Here is a 19126-nt window from a genome sequence, read left to right as displayed (position 1 = left end):
AATTAAACTACTTATTTTATGATATAAATTCTTTATATCCACTTTTCATTTTAAATTTAAATTTTTTATAACCGCTCTGAAATTGGCATAATTAAGAATAGCTTTACTCACTTTGGGAATGTGTGAAAGAGAGTGAATAATCTTTATACCATAAATGTACATCAATAGTAATACAAAATGCTTATGAAGTCTAGTGTCATAATTATCTTAAACTAGAAGTCATAAATTAAGCAATTCATCGCTATATAAATTAAAGATATTAATTTTAACATTCAAATAATATAATATAATGCCTTATTGGCTAGATAATAATAAGCTAAGATAATTTCAACTTCTTTTATCACATGCTATATCAATTTAATTACGTATGATATTTCAATACATTTTCCCCCCATAAATCTTGGTCGCAATTTCTTTTAATTTTAAATTGAGCTAACAGTTGTGGTTGGTATTGTGCGGTTTAGTTAATTATATGTAGCTTCCAATGTCTCAATAGAGTTTTAGTCACAAAATAAATTACTTCCTTGATATACGAGTATGATTTTGTGTTCACAAAAAATTTACTTCACCAAATCTAACATATTTAGGTTTGCAGCAGAAGTTTCATTGGCTTGATTGCGTTAACCTTTATTAATCAATGGTAATGTTACTAAATAAAACAACTTGTTCACGTCAAGGTCATTCTACTTGTGGTTCCTACGCATGAAACTGTTTTGAAACTTATGTAGATGATTCCAACAGATTTACTATTAAAAATATATACGTTCTGGGAGTTAATAGGGTTGTTATATAGGAAGCAGACCGGAACCAGCAGTGCAGGGGTGATGGCGGGTGAGGTTGGCGGGAGCGGACGCCATGTTCACGGCCATTGAATCAGCGGAGGCGGCGTTACTCAGCATGGTGCTGAGCGGTGCCCGGCGACTCCCTCGCCTACCATTGTTCCTACCACTATTAGTACACGTAAGTATTGTCTTTCTTCCAACGCCAGCATCATCCTCCCACATATATTAGGATGATTGGCTATCAACGGCACTGCCCTCAGTTTATCTTCTCAAGTAGATATTCATCTTTTTAAGTGCAGTAATACATTACTCACGATAGACACAACCCCTGATCCTGTATTTAGTACAATTGGCCTTAATAATTTAAATCGTAAACATTTAATCCAGCTTAAATCTAGATCTTAATAACAGGGGTTGATTCACTATTAGTTATTATTTACATTATTAAGTGGATCTTCCATATTAAAATACAACAACTTGTAGGTGTTGAAGTTCAAGGATGTCCTGAGAGCTCAGTTAACTGACAGTATTAATTGTTTTATTTTACAATGTAGATATTTCACGTTATACCCGTATTGCTTATTTCACTGGATGAAACACTTTTGCAGTAAAATTATTTTTGGAACTTAGGTAGAGCAAACAAGAATGAATAATTTCGATACAATCCATTATCTCTTTCTTTCCAAAGTGCAATTCTCCAATTACGTTGGAAATAAAAAGCATAACTCATAACCTTGGTTTGAAATACTAAAACTGAAAGAGTTTAAATAAACATGTATTATAATATAGATTTTTGAATGTTAAAAACCTGATATTTGTTCTTTCTCTTTTATACAAATATTTGAATATTACAATATTTATTCTTAAAGACAAAAAGCAAATATGTGTTAAGAACAATGAATGATTACAACAATTATGTACGATAGAATTGCCTAACTGTATAAAAACGATAAGCACACGTATCCTTCAATGACAAGAACAGTTATTGACTGAATGTATACACGATCTTATTACGTCAATAAACTTTTTAATATTAATTTCGCTTTATACTGTATAAAGTAATAGAAAAAATGTGTTGAATAGCAAATTTTTTATGAAAGAAATGAAGAAGTAACAAAAAATGCAAAGTGTATTTAAAAACAGAAGCTACGTTTTAACTATACCGTCAATAAATAATGTTGTTCATGTCATTAGTCTGCAAGACGCGCTCAGATATTCTAAAATTTTGGGGCAGTGCCACATAGGAACTTGTGCTTGCAAGATTAGCACATAATTTTAAAGCAACAGCGTAGGATAACAAGTTAAGTTTAGAAAATGTATTTTTAAGATGTATTCGTAGCTATTATAGTTTATTTAGTTACTCCCTAAAATTGCCTTTAAGGACTTCGATTTCACACTAAGGTGGGTTCATTGAAATTAAATATAGGTAAGTATTCTCTTGGAAACATGTGTAGTATTTTTCATGTGTTTCTTTGAAATCGTTGAAGGAGTATGAGTTTCTTAAAAATAGGGGATTAATCTGATTGTAGTGGCTACACAGAAAAGAATTATTGGCTGGGAGTTAGCGAAGCTTATCAATCGAGGATCAGAAAATTGTAATTTCTTTTTCTCTCCGCATGATATCTCTAAAATAAACAAACCTTTACAATTGAGAAGTTAAATAAATATTAATTTAATTATTATCAACATAGAGTACGATGATAGTTGTGTCTTACTTCATGGGAACTTGGCTGAGCGTTAGCGAACATTGGTCTTACGGTAATCGTGATTACAGCGATTAAATAAATCTGTAAACAAACTGAGTAGAACCATATGACATTTGAACGTCATATGGTTCAAATGACATAGTAACACATTTACTCTAATGAAATGTGGAATTGACTTGAAATTTTGCATGCAACCTCAGCAGAGTCTGTTACACGACACGTGCTGTGGAGTACTCCTACCTTGTTGTTATTGTAGTAATTGGGACTTAAAGATTGATCTCTACGGTAAGTGTATCACTCCTTTCACCTAAAACGTGAAAAACCTTTAAAGTTTTCCCGATTTATAGAGCAGTGTCAAACTTTAGTTTTGATAGTGGGCTTTGATTTTCAATGTTCATTAATATCAACGATATTTATGGTTTCAATCAAGAAAGAGAAGCTAAGTTTAAATAAATGTACACAATGTGCGTTTACATAATTTTTAAAGGATTTTCTCAAGTCTTTAGGTCAGTTCGTTATTGAGGTAACGTGCGGATAGATAAATAAACATATACGCTGACAAACAGATGAATATGCTGATAGACAGATGGACAAACAGACGGATAAATATTCAGAGAGTCAGACGGACAGATGTATTTACAGAGAGGCAGACAAACAGATATATATATATATAAACTTAATTTATATATATAAATTATATATATATATAATATATATATATATATATTAGAGTCACATGGACGGACGGAAAGATGATATACACAGAGTCAAATAGACAGACGGTCAGATATACAAACAGAAATGAAATTTTTCCACTCACTCTAAGGGCTTTACCAACTCTCATTCCTCAGATCTGCAAATTGAATTTACATTTAAATTTAAAATTAGTCATTAATTAATCGAAGAATGGGTAATGGATTTTATAAGTAACTTATTGTATTTAATATCACAATCCTCAATATAGTAGGTTGCGTAACTGTTGTCGACCTGCAAAGTATTTAATTATGTTTAAATATATGTTTCTATACAAATGTGCAACAAAGTTATATCATTATGTGCTTTATTTTTAGTTAAAATAAAATGTTTAAAATAATTGCACTGTTGTAAGGTTATTTGATATTATAAAACGTTGTATGAACGTATGTTTTTATTGTTAATGAAATGCCTGCCAACCCCTGTGCAAGAAGTGACAAGTTGTTTGTTGGCTGCCGTCAATGCACACAGACAGACGAATGTGTTTTTGCCTCAAAGAACGAGGGGTTCTGCGGGACCGGTGATAAAAGACGAGGAGGGCGGAGCGAGAACAGCCTAAGAAAGTCTAATTGCCTTTCAAAGTCATTTATTAAAAGCAGGGGGTGGGAAGTAATTTTCTTCAGATGACGTTCCCACCTTGCTCCATCTTTTGACTAATGGTGGAAACTTCAACACGGAGTAATTTATGGAAGGAATTATTTCAAGAGCTGTCTTTGTGCGAACAATTATCGACGTAGCAGGAGAAGTTCCTCAACGACCGAGGCCCGTCCGCGCAGCCCTGTCTAACGACGGCTTCCATTCATTTTGATGGAATAAATTAGTGCCAATACATTTCCCTCCTGCTACACTTCCTTTCAGCGCAGTCATCTTTCATCTCTCTGTAGCTCGTTACTCACTATAAAACAGTATGAGCTAATCTCGATGTGATTTGTCACCACTGAGATCTGTAGAGCAACGGCAGAAAACCTGTTGGAGGTAGCAATGCACCTGCTACTATACACCGAATATTATACTTATTTAGGCTATGCAGTAAATAGACAAGGGAGTGATAAAAAGTACAGATATTCTTTTCAAACATGATCTGCTTTCTATTTAATTCGTTATATTTGTCACACAATACCAACTATTTTATCAGGACTAAAGTGACTCTACCTTAGTATAAAGCAAATTATAATGACAATGGGGTATACTTTTGTATAGGGTATACATATAAAATGACAGGTTTAAAATATATATATATATATATATATATATATATATATATATATATATATATATAATATTCATTAGTACTCTAATATAAACAAACATAATCATTAACTTTTAACTTAATATTAAATTACTCGTTTAATTCGAATCCCACAACGAATAATACTTAGCTTATGACGTTAATTCACTTATCCAACAAATCCAAGTGACGGACGGAGAACAGGGGTTGATTCTTGGATGGGTGACCGCTGAGCAATCTTATCGTTACAGCCAGCCTCCTGTCCGGCCATTGCATTGGTGGTGATTCGGGTCATCTTTAAGCCGTTAGACACTTTTTAGGTTAAGTTGTAACGGGTTTCTTACCCTAATTTCACCTGGCAAATAGTATACCCTTTACCTTTACATTACAAAAAGTAATTGTATACCACTTCACCTATTTATAGGTGTCACTGATGTCAAAACGATTAAACTTTTCGTTTTGAGCTTCTTCGTCGTCGACTTTATTTGGATATTTTCAGAAGAACATGACTCCAGATTCCAGGAGTCAACTCTGAGACAGCGTCAGATAGCAGACGCTGCAATAAAAGGAATGTGAACTGGAGCTAATCACAAATTTCAATTGAATCAACCCTTCCTACCATAGCTACGTTATATGTAAAAGAAAGCAGTTGGATGAATTAAAAATAGCACCCAGGGTTAAAATAGCCTTTATACACATTGCATACGTTGTAAATAACAGTACGTTTGTAAATCTTTGGGGAAAACATTTTCTCACCTTTCAACATTTTTTTCTCGTAATATAGACCTGAGGTTAAAATTTAAGGCCCTGTCTAGTCTACTTACACCAGTCTCCAAACCCATAAAAAACTTATTCAACTGAGGTGATATTACACTTGCATAATAAATTAACAGATTTTATAAAATTTCTATTAAAACTGAATATTATAATAAACAACTGGAAATCGTCAAATCCAGCACCAACAATAATTGGTAAAAAACAGTATGATCGATATATTACCGAAGAACTACAAGAAATAAGAACAATTAAATAAAGAACAAGTTGATATTAAATACACACAGAGTCTATTGCCACATAAATCCAAATGTTTATTAAACCAAGGATCTCAACTATCATTTAAAACTTCTTAAATTCGAGATTAAAAAAACTAAAAATCCCAAATCTCGTCTAATTAAAAATTTAAGTTTAAGGCTATATAAAAATTTGAATGCAAGCAATATCAAAACAAATATATTGGAAGGCTTATCCTTCAACATGAGAACCATTCAACAACAACAAATATTGAAAACATCGTCAAATTCAAAATATGCATGTAATTTAAATAATACAGACCACACATATACATACATTGGAAATATTTGTAAAATTGTTTACATATGCAAATAAAGTAACCTAATGCAACGTTTGAGAAGTGCCACAATTAAAATATAATAAAATATCAAAGGTGTTCAACTATATAGTTATTATTTAAATAAATAGAAAAATAAATAAAACGATTTACACAGGAGTTAAGTATAAAATTGATTCACAAAGGTTCTTTTGTTAATCGTATTATATGTACGTTTGTATTTCCTCTAACCAACAGTACCTGATGATGGGCCCATTGTCACAGAAATGTACATAGTTACCAATAGAAATGAATTAAAAAATTTTAAGAGATGTTAAAAGTGTGTATGAATTAATAATAGGTAGTTAAATATCATAGATTACTGAATGCAATTTCATTTAACTTTGTTTTTAAGTACAGGCCTTGTGCTTTGAGATAAAAAGTTGGAGATTCCTTCTAGAGAAATCGCTGACCTTATGGATATTTTGGGATCCGTGAAAATATACTCGACTGTGTTCCTGTTTCGTGACAATAAGTTCACAAGCTTTGTGCTATAAATCCTGGAATTCGTGTAGGAATGCTCGATTGTAAATTTTGGAACCAGATGTCTATATTCTGAGATGCTGAAATGGGGATTCATCCTAAATATATTGATCTTAGGGGTATTTAAGGAAATAATGGAATCAGTATATCGATGCTCTATTATTATCCTGTCGGAAGTTAGAAGTTTCCAGACATTCTTCTTCTTCTTCAGATTCTTTCATTCTATGGATATTCACTGACCTCAAGGATAGTTGGCATAATTTTGGATCCGTATAAGGATGCTCTATGATATTTCTTTGAGGTCAGAAGATTTAAGTCTTATGCTATATAGGAAAAAATAGAATGCATCCTTAAAATACTTACCGAACTAAAGAATATTTTAAGAAATGTCATGATCCTTATAATGGTTATCAATAAAATTTCTTACGGAGGTCAGAAGATTTAAGGCATATGGTACTTTATGAAAAAAGGAATGGCTCCGCTGAATATTTACTGGACTAAGAGATATTTTAAAAAATATGATCCTTATAAGGATTCTCAATAAAATTTCTTACGGAGGTCAGAAGATTTAAGGCACATGGTACTTTATGAAAAAAAGGAATGACTCCGCTGAATATTTACTGGACTAAGAGATATTTTTATTAAATGTGATCCTTATAAGTATGTTCGATGAAATTTTCCTTATAGGCCAGAATATTCCAATCTTGGTACATTGGGATGCAGAAAAGTAAATCTGAGGATATCAATAAATATTTTATTTTTCATGTTACAATATCAATTCTGGTGCTTTACGATGTAGGAAGTTTGCAGGTTATTCAGTATTTTGTAGGAAGTACGACGATTCATCTAAGCCTTGTTGTAGCATTTGCTACATAGTTAATTTAAAATGTATTTATTATATATATGTATGGAAGAAAATATATGCGAAAATATATGTCAAAGTATAGGTAAATTAAATCATGTAATTTCTCAAGGAATGGGTATCATCCTTTATCCGTAGACCCTTTCTTATACTTTCTTCTTGTTTACATATATATGTATGTAATATCAAGATTAAAATGAGAGTTATAATTGCAGTGTCTTATATTTTTTTTTATTACGTATCAATACATATGTTTCAATCACTCCACAAGATATTTATAAATATTTGTGATGGCTGGGTTACTGCTAAACCCTTTACATAACTTTAAGCCTAATCCACATTACAGTAAATCACAACATATTCCCGTAATCACTGTAATCTATTAGTGTGAACAAATATTACATTAAATCACAAAACAAATACGATCGTCAAAATTTAATTAATTGCTCCACCACGGAATTCGATAATTAATTATTGCTTTTGGAACTATCAATGTAATAGTTTTATCACATCACATCTGTGGTTGCTCATCTGTAAACTTGTTAATGCAATAAATATGTTTTAATATTATCGTACCACGGCCCTACGCATCTATACATCAGAAGAATTTATTTTTGTTGTTTTATTAATATTTTAATTTTAAATAAATACAACTTTGATTAAATACTTTACAATTCACGATTAATTTCATTATATGATTGGGATTTAATTATCCCCTCCGTCCTTAAATATAATTTTTTATGTTGAATCATTTATAAAATCCACAATATTGAAACCTTACACGATAAAATTGTTATAACTATATACATTTCTTTGCAAAAATGTAGGCTTCATTTATCTATAATTAATTCAAAATTATGTTTTTTAAAACACATTCATTTATAACAGTTCAATTGTTTACTTCTATAACTTAAACGAGCATCATATTGAAATGTTATCCAGAAATAAGTAATAATTAATTTTGCTTGAAATTTATTGGAGATTTGAAGAAAAGTTTCAATTTTGATTTATAATATGAAATACCTGAGAACAATTTTTCACACGTGTGAAGGACCGCCATCTTGAAATGTTTTATTAGAGTTAAGACTGGCTAACAAGCTCAACCAAGATATTTATAAATAATGTGTCAGTACCACGTTTAGTCTGAATGTATTAAGAATTACGGTAGTCATTGTGTTCACAGTTGTGCCCGCAATGTTTCATTGGTTAAGACTGGCTAACAAGCTCAACCAAGATATTTATAATAATGTGTCAGTACCACGTCTAGTCAGAATGTATTAAGAATTACGGTAGTCATTGTGTTCACAGTTGTACCCGCAATGTTTCAATTGGTTAAACTGGCTAACAAGCTCGACCAAGATATTTATAAATAATGTGTCAGTACCACGTCTAGTCTGAAATGATATTAAGAATTACGGTAGTCATTGTGTTCACAGTTGTGCCCGCAATGGTTCATTGGTTAAGACTGGCTAACAAGCTCGACCAAGATATTTATAAATAATGTGTCAGTACCACGTTTAGTCAGAATGTATTAGAATTACGGTAGTTCATTGTGTTCACAGTTGTGCCCTCGCAATGTTTCATTGGTTAAGACTGGCTAACAGGCTCAACCAAGAATATTTATAAATAATGTGTCAGTACCACGTCTAGTCAGAATGTATTAAGAATTACGGTAGTCATTGTGTTCACAGTTGTACCCACAATGTTTCATTGGTTAAGACTGGCTAACAAGCTCGACCAAGATATTTATAAATAATGTGTCAGTACCACGTTTAGTCAGAATGTATTAAGAATTACGGGTAGTCATTGTGTTCACAGTTGTGCCCGCAATGTTTCATTGGTTAAGACTGGCTAACAAGCTTAAACCATATTTTTTAAGATATTTATAAATAATGTGGTCAGTAACCACGTTTAGTCTGAATGTAATTAAGAATTACGGTAAGTCATTGTGTTCACAGTTGTGCCCGCAATGGTTCATTGGTTAAGACTGGCTAACAAGCTCGACCAAGATATTTATAAATAATGTGTCAGTACCCCGCTACGTTCTAGTCAGAATGTATTAAGAATTACGGTAGTCATTGTGTTACACAGTTGTGCCCGCAATGTTTCATTGGTTAAGACTGGCTAACAAGCTCGACCAAGATATTTATAAATAATGTGTCAGTACCACGTTTTTAGTCAGAATGTATTAAGAATTACGGTAGTCATTGTGTTCACAGTTGTGCCCGCAATGTTTCATTGGTTAAGACTGGCTAACAAGCTCGACCAAGATATTTATAAATAATGTGTCAGTACCACGTTTAGTCAGAATGTATTAAGAAAGTACGGTAGGTCATTGTGTTCACAGTTGTGCCCCGCAATGTTTCATTGGTTAAGACTGGCTAACAAGCTCGACCAAGATATTTATAAATAATGTGTCAGTACCACGTTTAGTCAGAATGTATTAAGAATTTACGGTAGTCATTGTGTTCACAGTTGTGCCCGCAATGTTCATTGGTTAAGACTGGCTAACAAGCTCGACCAAGATATTTATAAATAATGGTGTCAGTTACCACGTCTAGTCAGAATGTATTAAGAATTACGGTAGTCATAGTGAGTTCACAGTTGTGCCCGCAATGTTTCATTTGGTTAAGACTGCTAACAAGCTCGACCAAGATATTTATAAATAATGTGTCAGTACCACGTTTAGTCAGAATGTATTAAGAATTTACGGTAGTCATTGTGTTCACAGTTGTACCCGCAATGTTTCATTGGTTAAGACTGGCTAACAAGCTCGACCAAGATATTTATAAATAATGTGTCAGTACCACGTTTAGTTCAGAATGTATTAAAGAATTACGGTAGTCATTGTGTGTTCACAGTTGTACCCGCAACTGGTGTTCATTGGTTAAGACTGGCTAACAGCTCGAACCCAAGATATTTATAAATAATGTGTCAGTACCACGCTAGTCAGAATGTAATTAAGAATTACGGTAGTCATTGTGTTCACAGTTGTGCCCCGCAATGTTTCATTGGTTAAGACTGGCTAACAAGCTCGACCAAGATATTTATAAATAATGTGTCAGTACCACGTTTAGTCAGAATGTATTAAGAATTACGGTAGTCATTGGGGGGGGGGGGGGGGGGGTGTTCACAGTTGTGCCCGCCAATGTTTCATTGGTTAAGACTGGCTAACAAGCTCGGACCAAGATATTTATAAATAATGTGTCAGTACCACGTCTAGTCAGAATGTATTAAGAATTAACGGTAGTCATTGTGTTCACAGTTGTGCCCGCAATGTTTCATTGGTTAAGGATGGCTAACAAGCTCAACCAAGATATTTATAAATAACGTGTCAGTACCACGTTTAGTCAGAATGTATTAAGAATTACGGTAGTCATTGTGTTCACAGTTGTGCCCGCAATGTTTCATTGGTTAAGACTGGCTAACAAGCTCGACCAAGAGATATTTATAAATAATGTGTCAGTACCACGTCTAGTCAGAATGTATTAAGAATTACGGTAGTCATTGTGTTTCACAGTTGTGCCCGCAATGTTTCATTGGTTAAGACTGGCTAACAAGCTCGACCAAGATATTTATAAATAATGTGTCAGTACCACGTCTAGTCAGAATGTATTATGAATTACGGTAGTCATTTGTGTTCACAGTTGTGCCCGCAATGTGGTGTTTCATTGGTTAAGGACTGGCTAACCAGCTCAAACCAAGATATTTATAAATAACGTGTCAGTACCACGTTTAGTCAGAATGTATTAAGAATTACGGTAGTCATTGTGTTCACAGTTGTGCCCGCAATGTTTTCATTGGTTAAGACTGGCTAACAAGCTCAACCAAGATATTTTTAAATAATGTGTCAGTACCACGTCTAGTCTGAATGTATTAAGAATTACGGTAGTACCCTAACTGTGTTCACAGTTGTGCCCGCAATGTTTTTATGCTATTTGAAATATTGTACGCTCGTCATAAAAAATCTTACGAGATGTCAACAAGTATGTAAAGAACGAGCATTATTTTTAATAACTCGAGAATTCTAAAACGCATTTGCACTGTAATGTATAACGACTTATTATAACCATTCCTTTTCTAAATTTTGGATAGCCGACATCTTAAAAACTTAACAGATATCGAAAAAAGTAAAAGAATAAAAGCTGTTTCTAATTAACATATTTAAAGCATATATCATTTTAGGTTTATGGGCGAATTAGTTTAGTTAAACTTTTGCTTGAATGATAATAGGTTACCTTGATTCTTTATTGGTTAAGACTAGCTGACGAACCTATCAAAGATATAAGCAAGTAACGTTTTTTTACCAAATATAGTCTTGAAATTTTAAAAGTTACGCCACTATCGTGTTTGTATAAATTTTGGATTATGGTAGTTTTAGATCCTGGGGGTAATGGTTGGGGAACATTTTCAACCAGAAAAATTCGAATGTAAGAGGGAAACTTTCAACTGATCATCGTATTTGAAACTTTTTTGGAAATTGCGACTTTGGAAAGAGCGATTGCAATAGGCAAATTTGTATGAAATAACTAATAACTATTGGATTGGATACTCACAACATTTATTGTCTCTGATTCACCATAAATTTAGTCGTTTTATCAGTTACTTTTTATCTCAATTTGTACCGCTTCGTATTCTTATCAAATATTTAATTCTTTTTAATATAACGTTCCACATCATAAGTTTTGATTCAGCTCAACGTATGTAAAGAGTTGCTAAAAATAGTGTTATATTGTAGTGTAAGCAACATTGCTTAATCGAGATTCGTGCCTGCAAGAATTGTAAATAGGTCAAAATTGGTAGTGAAGACTTTCAGAAAATACATAGCCCCGGCACAGGAAAATTTACATCTGACATTTTATTTATTAAAAATAATGCTTCTCCTTTTTTTGAAATTCTTGAAATTTGTCTCCTTCAGATGGTCATCATATTTTACAACACCTTTATCTATAATAATAATAATAATAATTCTTTATTTTGTCAAAAACACAGAATATACATTTTGCATATACATCTTCATGCATAATAAAATACATACATACATTTACATAGTACAAATCAAAATAAATGTTCTTACATTAAGTAACTACATATTCATTTTAAGATGCAAAAACAGTCTCAATAAAAGATAATATAACTTAAAAAAAACTGTATTTAAGACAAGACAAAATAGGAACCCCATAGGTAAAACCAGTATTGGGATCTCCATCACTTAACTAAAACAAAAAAATCGGCTAGCAGCGACACGCAACTCGTATTAGGAAAAAAAAATTATTTTACTCAAAAAATAATCTCTGTTTAATAACTCTGTGCTTTAAATTACACAACTAAATTTATCCCTTCAAAAAAGTAACTGTACAACAATAACAAAATAAACTATTATTACAGAGGGAATAAAAAAACAAAAACAAAAAGATAATAATAATAAAATCTACACAACAAATCTACACTAGAATTCTACACAAATTCTACACCCATTTAAATTGTGACATTTAACCAGTTGTCTATATTTTGTTGCTCAAACAACCGAATTTTTAGATTTTTCAAGAACTCATTTAGTTTTGTAAGTTGGTTTATTTTCGGAGTTATTAAATTAAACAAACGTGGTGCCACACTAGTATAAAACTTTTGATGTACTGTTAAATGAGACTTTGGCACAAACACTACTTGATATTTTCTTAAATTATAGGTTGTTTGGCGAGCCACGGAAAATGAGGTGCTTCTAATGTAAAAGATTTTTAGTACTTTATAAATGTATAAATGACGCAGTGGAAGAATCTTTAGGTTTGAGAAAATTGGCCATGTATGTTCAAATTTTTCTCTACGCACTATCTGTTTGACACCTATGTTTCTTATCACGAATGCAAACATTTCATTACACACTATAATACGCACTATACGATCACAAGCTGCATGTCGTGATTAGCACTGATTGTCGTGATTTGATCTGACTTCTGCCTATCTGAAAGCAAAACACTTTCGAACGAGGTTTAAAAATCAGAGGGTTGAGATTTGTTATGAAAATATACCTCTACATCAGTATTGAATGTGGTAAATTCAACACAGGTCCATTTGGGTTATGACTTCTGACTAAAAATAGTGGCACTAGTTATATTGGCCCTACCCTACCGCCAAAATTAAAGAAACAAATTGGTAAACAAACATAGTACCGGTATAGTGAAGGTTAGCTAATAATATGAAATTGTTTAGTAATTTATATACAATACAAGCAAAAATAACTTTGTCAATGTCTATTTGTACGCACGTCAACTTACGAAAAAGTTAAACTACAGGGCTGAATGTATATTTGAAACTCTACTACTACCTTCATACCAAAATTGAAAATGTTCATTTGTGTAGGGCGAACGCGAAGGCCCCCCCAAGCTGATCCAAAGTCTGGCTTCTGTTTAATTTCGTTCATAATCGTTCTCTGAAAACTAATTAATAATTTAAATAAAATTATCATTTAAAGACTATGAACTTTGGAACATGTACTCCACATTTATATGCTGTAATTTCCTCCTCCAGAATGTGTTGTATTCATGTTTTGAAATAAAAATTCCCAATTTAATTAAAAGGTTTTATAAGTCTAGTTTTAATTGTCAATAATTAAGTCTACATCGTGTGGCAGTACGGTGATTATCGGAAAATAACCAAATCAAGCACCGTCGAGCGTGGCTGCTGCTTGGATGGGTGACCGCTGAGTGATCCTGTCCTTGCAAGCAGCCCGCCTGTCCGGCCTGGTGGGTGGGTCGCAAGTCACCTCTAAGCCATTGGTCCCCGGTTAAGTGTTAGAGAGAGCTTCTTAACCCTAACTTCGCCTTGTAAAAATTAATACATTGCTTGATTTGGACTTTAATTCATCGATCGTTTTCCTACAAAAGATTAAAATACAGATAGACGTAGATTTTATTTATCTTAACTAACATCACTGAATAACGAAACACCTTATAAAACATATTTATTTGTCTAAATAAACGTTTCGTTCTAATAAATGTTTAAAGAATTCAACAGATAAGTGTTTCGTTTATGTGTATAAATTTAAAATCTTACTAAATTCGCTGGTTTAATGTTATTCAGCACACGATCATACTTTTAAATTAAATTTATTTTGTGCAATCTACTTAAGATTTAATAAAAAATTTTTTTACACTCTTTGTGGAATAATAAAAAAATCTTCATTTTTCCTGCCTTCAGGAATTGTACTAAAGGACAGGTACCAAAATTGTTATTAAATATTTTAAATATTAAAACCAAGAAACGATCTCTACACCTTAGTTAGATTTGAGATCATAAAAACCCAATTCCTTAAGATCAGGCTCACGTTGATTGATCACCCACAAGAGCAACGTTAAATATTTTCGATTTTTCAGTTGATTATTACAATAATTAATTACAATAAATTCTTTACTTTGTGTTTAAATATACTCAAAACGTATGTTCGAGAAAAACTAAAAAGCACAAAGGCCTCTTAAGGTATTCGAGATCATATCTCTACAGTCAGCTGATAACTATTAATTACCACCTTATATCTTTCGGTAAATAAAATAACAGTATTATGAAGAGGAAACCAAGCTAAATTATAACATTTGTAAGTGTATATACCACTTCCTTACGCAATTATTGTACTCTAGCAAGAGCGTAAATGAACGATTGCCTGCACTGTGCCGCTCCGCTCTGCTCGGCTCTAATTGGCTTGTCTCTGCAGCAAGACGGTCGCAGGTGTGTCAAAGCCGTAGTTCTGTCTAATCGAACACGTTCCGTTCAGCAATTGATTTCGTTAGCAGGAACAAAAGCGCAGCGAGGCGGTGAGGCACGAGTGCACGGGTACGTGCTACCTGAGATCCTCACATTTTTGTCCCCATTGTGTTACACTGCGCCGTGCACGGATACAAACGGAGGAGCCGGGCCGGGAGAGACGGAGACGGGGGCGGAGTTTAACTTGGAGGCAATCTCGGCATCTCCAATTTCTCAAACAATAATAAATTACAGCACTGTAGATACAACAATCCCCGAGCACGCCAGCTACGCGAGCGCCCGGGGGAATAAGAAAACTCGACAAATATTGGGGCTCCCGGTTTATATTGCCGGGAAAATAAACAACCAGCCCGAGCCGACTCTCATTTCGAGTTTGGCTCGCCTAAAACAGCCAAACTTTTGCTATCAGGATTAACTCGGCTTCTCTCAATCGAATCCCTTATTGCTGTCAGAATATCGAGCTCCAGACTTCCCTCTTCGGTTCATATTACGATACGGTTTACTCTTACACGGCTTCTTAGTAAAATGCCGGATATAATAACGGAATAAGAGTGCAAAAGGGAAAAATCCTCTACATACAGTGCCAGAATCCAAATAAAAGTTAAATTTGTTTTGTATTTATTCATATATTAAATATATTACAGTTAAGAACAAAGAATTTGGTGCGATAACTTGAGGTTCACAAAGATCAGAGAAAATCTTCTATCATTATCTACAAGCTATTTTTTATTTGATGCACATAGAAATCATTGTGACCTGCGGGAAAATATGCTCAAATTAAGGAGTTTATCTCAAGAAAACGTCCTAAAAATGGTACAAGTGTTAGCAACAACGTTTTAATGAGAGCTGGATTGATCAGTCTAATATAGGTTTGCAAGTAACCTTACATTAAGCTATACTATCATTAGCAACAACGTGTTAATGGGAGCTGGATTGATCAGTCTGATATAGGTTTGCAAGTAACCTTACATTAAGCTAAACTATCATTAGCAATAACGTGTTATTGAGAGGTGGATTGATCAGTCTGATATAGGTTTGCAAGTAACCTTACATTAAGCTAAACTATCATTAGCAATAACGTGTAATTGAGAGGTGGATCTGATGCAAGTCTTTTACTAAGCCCTTTTTACTAGCATTAGCAACAACGTTTTTATTGAGAGGTGGATATCAGTTGTATATTAGAGTTTGCAAGTAACCTTAATTAAGTCTATCATCATAAGTGTTTGCAGATATAGGTTTGCAAGTAACCTTACATTGAGCTAAAAACTATCATTAGCAATAACGTGTTTTTTGGGAGCAGGATTGATCATTAAGCAAGTAACGTATACTATTCATTAGCAAACAACACGAGGTGGATTGATCAGTCTGATATAGGTTTGCAAGTAACCTTACATTAAGCTATACTATCATTTAGTCAATAACGTAATAACGTGTTATGAGAGGTGGATTGATTAGATCTGATATAGGTTTGCAAGTATACCTTACATTGAAGCTAAACTATCATTAGGCAATAACGTTGTTTTTTTGGGAGCAGGATTGATCAGTCTGATATATGGTTAGCAAGTAACCTTACATTAAGCTAAACTATCCTTAGCAAACAACGTTTTATTGAGAGCTGGATTGATCAGTCTGATATAGGTTTGCAAGTAACCTTACATTAAGCTAAACTATGATTAGCAATAAACGTGTTACTGAGAGCTAAATTGATCCAGTCTGATATAGGTTTGCAAAAGTAACCTTACATTTAAGCTAAACTATCATTTGGCAATAACGTGTTATTGAAAGGCGGTGGATTGATCAGTCTGATATAGGTTTGCAAGTACCTTACATTAAGCTAAACTATCATTAGCAAACTCAACGTTTTTATTGAGAGCTGGATTTGATTCAGTCTGATATAGGTTTGCAAGTAACCTTACATTAAGCTAAACTATGATTAGCCTATAACGTGTTACTGAGAGCTAAATTGATCAGTCTGATATAGGTTTGCAAGTAACCTTACATTAAGCTAAACTATCATTAGCAATAATGTGTTTACTGAGAGGTGGATTGATCAGTCGATATAGGTTTGCAAGTAACCTTACATTAAGCTAAACTATCATTAGCAACAACGTGTTATTGAGAGCTGGATTGATCAGTCTGATATAGGTTTGCAAGTAACCTTACATTAAGCTCTACTATGATTAGCCATAAACGTGTTATTGAGAGGTGGATTGATCACGATGCTGATATAGTGTTTGACAAGTAAACTTACATTAAGCTAAACTATCATTAAGCGAATAACGTGTCTACTGAGAGGTGGAAATTGATCAGTCTAAAATATAGGTTTGCAAGTAAACCTTACATTAAGCTAAACTATCATTTAGCAATAAACGTGTTATTGAGAGCTGGATTGATTCAGGTCTGATTATAGGTTTGCAAGTAACCTTACATTAAGCTATACTATTCATTAGCAACAAAAATGTTATTGATGAGGTGGAAATGATCAGTCTGATATAGGTTTGCAAGTAACCTTACATTAAGCATAAACTATGATTAGCAATAACGTGTTACTGAGAGCTAAATTGATCAGTTCTGATATAGGTTTGCAAGTAACCTTACATTAAGCTAAACTATGATTAGCAATAACGTGTTACTGAGAGGCTGGAATTGATCAGTCTGATATAGGTTGTGCAGTAACCTTACATTAAGCTAAAACTATCATTAAGCAATAACGTGTTATTCTGAGAGCTAAATTGATCAGTCTGATATAGGTTTGCAAGTAACCTTACATTAAGCTATACTATTGATCTAGCAACAAACGTGTTACAGAGAGGTGGATTGATTCAGTCTGATATAGGTTTGCAAGTAAACCTTACATTAAGCTAAACTATGATTAGCAATAACGTGTTACATGAGAGGTGGAAAATTGATCAGTCTAATATAGGTTTGCAAGTAACCTTTACATTAAGCTAAACTATCATTAGCAATAACGTGTTATTGAGAGCTACAATTGATCAGTCTGATATAGGTTTGCAAGTAACCTTACATAAGCAATTATACTATCATTAGCAACAACGTGTTATTGACGAGGGTGGGATTGATTCAGTCTGATATAGGGTTAGCAAAGTTAAACCTTACATTAAGCTAAACTATGATTAGCAATATCGTGTTACTGAGAGCTAAAATTGTCAGTATGATATAGGTTTGCAAGTAACCTTACATTAAGCTATATACTATCATTAGCAAACATACGTGTTATTGAGAGGTGGATTGATCAGTCTGATATAGGTTTGCAAGTAACCTTACATTAAGCTATACTTTATCATGAGCATCAACGTGTTATTGAGAGGTGGATTGATCAGTCTTGATATAGGTTAGCAAGTAACCTTACATTAAGCTATACTATCTTTAGCAATAACAACGTGTTATTGAGAGGGCTGGATTGATCAGTCTGATATAAGTTTGCAAGTAACCTTAGACATTAAGCTAAACTATGATTAGCAACAACGTGTTACCTGAGAGGTGGATTGATCAGTCTAAATATAGGTTTGCAAGTAACCTTACATAAGCTATACTATCATTTAGCAATAAATCGTGTTATTGAGCGAAGCTATAATTGATCAGTCTGATATTGGTTTGCAAGTAACCTTACATTAAGCTAAAACTATCGTTAGCAATAACGTGTTATTGAGGAACTGGATTGATCAGTCTGATTATAAGTTTAGCAAGTAACCTTATATTAAGCTATACTATTATTAGCAACAACGTGTTATTGGAGAGGTGGATTGATCAGTCTGATATAGGTTTGCAAGTAACCTTACATTAAGCTATACTATCATTAGCAACAAACGTGTTATTGAGAGGTGGATTGATCAGTCTGATATAGAGTTTGCAAGTAACCTTACATTAAGCTATACTATCATTTAGCAACAACGTGTTATTGAGAGGTGGATTGATCAGTCTGATCATAGGTTTTGCCAAGTAACCTTACATTAAGCTATAACTAACATTAGCAATACCAACGTGTTAATGAGAGAGTGGATTGATCAGTCTGAAATAGGTTTGCAAGTAAAACCTTACATTAAGGCATATACTATCATTAGCAACAACGTGTTATTGAGAGGTGGATTGATCAGTCTGATATAGGTTAGCAAGTAACCTTACATTAAGCTATACTATCTTTAGCAA

The 19126-nt window shown here is 33.2% G+C and overlaps 1 long non-coding RNA gene across 1 annotated transcript in view; it reads left to right on the top strand.

The window, feature by feature from the left end:
• The window catches only part of LOC124363792, a 69429-nt gene that overhangs the window by 22878 nt on the left and 27425 nt on the right, over window positions 1–19126 (top strand). The window contains exon 3 of the long non-coding RNA XR_006922555.1: window positions 794–960. This is a non-coding gene — a long non-coding RNA (uncharacterized LOC124363792). The remainder of the gene's footprint in view (window positions 1–793; window positions 961–19126) is intronic.

This window comes from Homalodisca vitripennis, chromosome 5 (genome assembly GCF_021130785.1).
Source record: "Homalodisca vitripennis isolate AUS2020 chromosome 5, UT_GWSS_2.1, whole genome shotgun sequence".
NCBI classification, from domain to species: domain Eukaryota; kingdom Metazoa; phylum Arthropoda; class Insecta; order Hemiptera; family Cicadellidae; genus Homalodisca; species Homalodisca vitripennis.
This window is presented reverse-complemented; position numbering and strand designations above follow the sequence as displayed.